Below are 6,000 nucleotides of genomic sequence, written 5' to 3'. Positions count from 1 at the left end.
CCAGCTGTTCAGCTCCTTCCGTCAAACCCCACTGCAGGCAGGGCTCTGGCTTCTTTTCCCTTGAGATGCTGAAGCGCTTCGAGTCCTTCCCTGTCCCCCATCCCAGTCTTGTTCTGTTCATAGACTCGTGGAGTGGTTTGGGTTGCAAGGAACCCCAGAGCTCATCCATGTCATGGGCAGGGACACCTTCCCCTGGGGTGGCTCTGCAGCCAGGGAACTGAGCCGCGGCAAGGACTGCAGTGTTTGTCACCTTGCCAGGACAGGCAGGACACCACGGGCCCCAGCTTGGGTGCCTCCATGGCCCAGGGAAGGGGTTGGGAATGGAGCAAAGCACCAGCCCCATTGTTCTGCCGTGGCCATCCCTGCTCTGGATGCTGAGGAACCCACCCCACCTTGTCCCAGGCAAAGCCACAGTGGGACATGAAGCTCTTGGTGGCTGGGTGAGGTGGCAGCTGCTGGGCCTCCGAACTGTCCCCTCAGGAGTTCCTCAGCAGGGGTGTCAGGGCATTCTGTTTAATGTCCCCACACTGGGGAATATTCTGTTTAATGTCCCCACACTGGGGAATATTCTGTTTAATGTCCCCACACTGGGCCGTGCCGGTCAGCCTGGGCTGGGCGTGGTGCAGGAAATGAGCCCGTGACAGCTGCAGGCCAAGTGCCCTCTGCAAATGCATCTCTGTCAGAGGCACCAGGCAGCTCTGTCACCCTCCCAGCAGCTGGAATTGGATGCCTACGGAGGTGGTAATTACAAATCCCAGCCAGGCTGCACAGGCTCATTTGTCTCTGTTTATCATCACAGCAAGAATATTGATCATTACTAAACCATTACATATCTTTGGAGAGGAAGAAGAAAATCAGATTAATAAAGGTTGACATGCATTGTGGAAGGTTCTTCTCCATGAAAGTCAGGTTTGGCAAGTGCAGAGATGACAAATGAAATCGCTCTGCTGGCCTGGGGCAGACGGCGTCTCGGAGAAAGCCACTTGGGGTTTTGTTACTCCGCTCTGCCTTTGTATTTCGGAGCCAGGGGAGTCCCTTTGTGTTTACCTGTGTGTGTGCAGCTCTGGGGTTTGCTGGGCTCCCTGGAGGTGCCGCAGGAGCAGTGGGGTCAGTGAAGTCAGAGCTGTGATGGAATTCTGCTGAGCAAACCCTGCCTGGGGAGGGGGCTCTGAGCCTGTGTCCAGCTGTGTCTGCAGCCCAGGGAACAGCCAGAGCTGGCCATCTCCCAGAGCACAGCCACTCCACTGGTGGAGCTGCTTGCAAATAGCTGTAATCAGCAAAAGCCTTTAAGTGCAGAGTTTTAGCCCCAATTTCGGTTTCCACGCATGCCAATTTAGGAGAACCTTGTTTTCTATAGATACAGTATTTTCTATTTTGAAAGCATGACAGTTCTAATGCTTTGAAATTATTGAAGCTGACATGTCTCCTCAAGAACTGTTTCATCTGTCAGATTCTTCCTTCTTGTATCATCTCAATCATCTAATGACTAAAGAAAAATAAAAACCTCCCAAAGAGTTATTTTCTACCTTTCTTTAACTTGCCAGTAATTACAGAGATTTTTACTAGTGGTAGGAATTTTTCTTTAGAAACAGAGAAGAGCTAATTAAAAACATTCAATATCCTAACTGATGAATTATGTTGAAGTGCAGGTGATAATGTCAGTGTGGGTTGGAGACGCGAGTTGTTTGTTTTGCTGGATGCTGAAAGAAATTCGGCTTTACACAGACCAGATGACCTTTCTGGATTCTTTCATTTTTATGCTAGAGTTTCTCTCCATGTTCATCCAAGCAAATCTCCCTTTTCTTGTTACATAAATCCTGGTCATTTTGCTGGGAGATTTTGTCAGCTGAGGTCCTGATCAGCTTGTCTGAAGGAAGTGGCAGATTTGGCACAGACTGGCAATCTCCCCTCAGAGGAGGGCCAGAGATGATGTAGCAGTGAAGTCCTGGGTGAGCATCCCTTAGAAATACCACAAACCCTGCAGATAATGCCTTGTAACTTCATAGTCATCTGCAGGGACTCACAGCAGGGCTGCCTTGGGGTTTTGTTGTGCTGTGAGTTCCTTCTGTCTGGTTAAGTTGCTGCAGGAGCCTTGGCACAGGAGTGGGAAGATGGTAAAATTCCATGAGACCTGCTGAGGTGAAAGAAAAGCCATGAATGGATGATATCAGCACTGTTAGTTTTCTTTCACTCCTTCAGTGAAACCAATCATTGATTGCAGTGGGAGTTTGAATAATGGATGGTGGAAAATGGGTGGGAGCAGGAACCTCCAGATTTAAGTCTTGGATCACCAGCTTTGGTGTACAGGGTGTTCCACTTGCTCAGTCAGAGCAAGAAGACTCTTTGTTATTCTGCGGAGGGAAAGCAACAGGATATTACACATTAACAGTCTTGATTCCTAATTAAAAATGAACAAGAGATGCAAACTCTCCCAATCAAAGTGTTTAACTGGTGCAGGTTTCATTTTCTGAAGCTCTTAGTCCCCCACATCTGCATATATAATAGCAGGTCAGTCCCCCATTGTGAATGATTGATGTGAAGATATAAACAAAAGCAACTTTGATTTATGACTTAAGATCACTCCAAAGGCATTTAAAGCAATCTCCCTCAGCTGCCTGCTGTGGCTGCAAAGGCAGCAGTGCAGGGAGCCAGATCTCACTGCAGTGTGGCCACTCCTCGCAGCCCAGCCCAGGGCTCTGCGCTCACCTGGGGATTCCCTTTGCCACCAAACCATGCCCTGGCTCTGGCCTTGTCTAGTCCCAGACGTGTTAGCAGGATTGATCCTGTCCCCAGCTCCCTTTCTGCTCTTTGAGCCTTCTGCTGCAGCTCTCAGTGCTGGATGCCCATCCTTTACAGAGGCCAGAGAGGTTTCAGCCTTGGCTCTGGGGGGTCCCAGCTGGGCTGGCACTGCAGCCACACGGCTGGAGCCAGGCTTAGGGTTAGGCTTAGGGTTAGGTCTGGCCTTGCTGTGCTGGGGACCAGCCCTGCTTTGTGCCCCGAGCAGCGTGTGGGGTGTTTGCTCCTCAGGAGTCCCCAGGAACGTGTGTGGTGGGGTGAGCTGGGACACACCGAGCTTGGAGCAGGATGAACAATGCAGAGCTGCGTGCTGGGCACGTGCTCAGCTGGGAAATGCCAGCTGACCCAGACACTGCTGCTGGGGACGGGGCCCGAGTGCTACGGGGAGCTGAGCAGAGAGTACAAATGTGGGAGTCCAGGACATCCCTCTGGCTGCCCTGGCTGTCTCAGACCCTGGCAGGGGGCTCAGAGACCCTGGCACCAAGTCAGAAACACCTGTGGCTTTGATTTTAGCCTGTGGGAAAAGCTGTCCATTTTGTACGAGGAATTGCAAGTCACGAAGGTTTGAGTAGTGTGGCAGTTGAATTAACACAGGGTGAAAAAGCAGAATTTTGGGGTTTTTAAGATTAAAGGGTTCAAGGGGGTACAAGATGGAGGGATTTGGGCGTGTCCTAGCCCTCTTGTCCTTTGTATTGTCCTCCATGTCTTGGTGTGATGGTGGCACTTTTCTGTTGGTTCAAGGTAGAGATTCACTGTCTAACATGGGTGATGGGAATTGGTGAAGAAACTGTAAACATACACACATAGTTTTGACTATATAAGGTGGGAGCTGACCAGTACTCGAGACCAGACTGCCACGGCTTCTGTGCTAGGTGGACCATGGCAGGTCAGAGAAAGAACACAGAGATAAGAAGAAATAAACAACCTTGAAAGCACAAGCAGAAGCATTCCAGGCTCCTTCTTTGGCTGCGTTCGGGCTAGGGAAGCAAAGACTCTTTACAATCTCTCTTGTGGTCACCCTGACCCTTGGGAACCCTGAGAGAAATCCACATACAAACAACCAAACCTTCCATCTCCCAGCTGCCGAAGCTCCAGGAGCTCCACTGGCACTCGGCAGGGCAGTGCTCACTGCTCTCTGCAGCTCCCAGAGCTGCCCCTGCCAGCAGAGCACAGTTGGTGCCCTTTGGAGGCAGCAGCAGGCTGTGGTCTCCGAGGTGGTCACCGAGGGGGCTCTGGGCTGGCAGCCAGCAGGAGCTCCGTGTGGGCACACCAGCTGTTCTCCTGCAGCACCAGAACAGGGCAGAGATGCTTGAATATTTTATGAACTCGGACATGAGGCAATGAAAGTCCATTGAAGCAGCCATTACATCTCCTTGCACATCACTGCGCTGGGCAACAGGAGTAATTCCAGGGGCCGTGTGCCATCTGAGACAAGTGCAGAGCCACTGGGCACACTGGGGCACGAGCGCAGACCATGAGTTAGGGAAGGCTCCAGGAGAAGTGTCCCAGGAAGAAGCAGCAGGGCAGGCAGTAATCGGCTGACAGGGCATGGTCTCAGGGTACCCAGAGCCACTGCTCAGTGCATCCCTCTGGCTTTTCCCTCTGGCAGTGTCCATCCCCTGCTGGCAGAGCAGCCACACACCGAGGCCGTTTTGGGTTGTCTCTGCATTTCACTGGGGAGCCGTGGTCACAGAGTGTTCCCTGCTGCGGTTGTGTCCTCTCTGCAGCCACAGCAGTGCCAGACTGAGCACTGCCCTGGTCACTGCTGGGGACCAGCTGGGTCCCTGCCCTGCAGGACAGCTCTCAGCCAAGTGGCAGCCCCTGGATCTGCTTCCTGCCTTTGCTGCCTCCTCTCCCTCGTTTCCTCAGCAGCCCCTCCCAAGCGGTATTTATTGCTGGATGGAGAACGTGCTCTGACCCAAAGGGTTTTTTCTGCTCAATCCATCCTCATTTCTTGTTGGATGAGATGCTCCTCGTACTTGTTCAGCTGCAGGAAGTGTGTTCTGTGGCAGCAATTAATCTGGGAACAATTGCATAAGGGCAGCTTTCCCTTAGCTGGATAGGGCTGGTGTTTTGGGGTAGCTCCATAGCAAGGAGGGGTTTGGTTGATGTTTGGCAGGCCCAGGGAGGTTTGCAGGGGGCAGTGGGGCTCTGGGTGCCCCAAACCCTGCCTGCAGGAGCTGTGCAGCACAGCTCTCCCTGCCTCTGCTGGAATTCATCTCACAGCCTCCGTGGCTGGCAGTGCTTTTCTTGTACATCTGTGTTTGGCTTTTATCTTGCAAATCTCCTGTGTGCGGGGGCCCAGCTGCATCTTTCTACAGCTCCTGATCAGTAGAGGTGTCACCTGTCAGGTGTCTGCAGGGCTTGATCAAGCTGACGCATGGAGCAGTGTCAGCAGGCACAGGGAGTGATATTTTACCTCCTCCGTGGTGTCTGGGTTTCCTTGCCCACTTCAGCCTGCTCTCTGCTTCCTGCTCTCCGCTTCCTGCTCTCCTGGCTCCCCCTGCACAGGTGACACGGGCTGCTGGCACAGCCTTGGTGACAACACCTGGCAGCGATGACAGGTGTGTGTTTTAATGGATATCTCAGAAAAAAATCCTGTTAATAGAATTTAATTTAGTCTGTTTCTTACTGTTTGCCACCAGGAGAGCAGGCAGTGTCTGGAAAGCTCCAGGTTCCTGGGAAGCCTGGGGGTATAAAAGCATTGCATAACTGGAAGAAGTTAAAACACGCTTGAAACAGCTACTGACAAACTCCATCAATAGGAACTCATGGGACTGAACCCAAAAACTGCTGTGGAGTCCAGGAAGCACCAGAGTGGGAGAACCCAGCAGCAGGGCTGGGTGCCAGGCTCTGGTCTGTAGTGGTGGGATCCCTGCAGCACCTCCTTGGAAGGTTCTGCCCTTCCCCTTGCTGTGCCCGTGCTTTACTCCTGGCTGTGGTCCTCGGGTGCTGTGCTCCTGCCAGCTGCTGCAGGTGTGACACGGAGCAACTCGGAGCAAGCTCAGGAGCACACACAGCACGAGGGGCTGGAGTGATGCAGCTGGAAATCATTTCAGGGAAAGGGGATGAGAGGTGGCCTTGCTCTCCTCAGCAGCCAGGGGCAGGAGGTGGGCTTGCTGCTCCTGAGCTGTGGGGAACGTGTGCTGTGGGGTCTGCTGATGGGCTTTTGCTTGTGCTGGCTCTTCCTCAGAGGTGCTTTCT

The sequence above is a fragment of the Anomalospiza imberbis genome, chromosome 11 (genome assembly GCF_031753505.1).
Source record: "Anomalospiza imberbis isolate Cuckoo-Finch-1a 21T00152 chromosome 11, ASM3175350v1, whole genome shotgun sequence".
NCBI classification, from domain to species: domain Eukaryota; kingdom Metazoa; phylum Chordata; class Aves; order Passeriformes; family Viduidae; genus Anomalospiza; species Anomalospiza imberbis.
Note: the sequence above shows the minus strand (reverse complement) of the source record.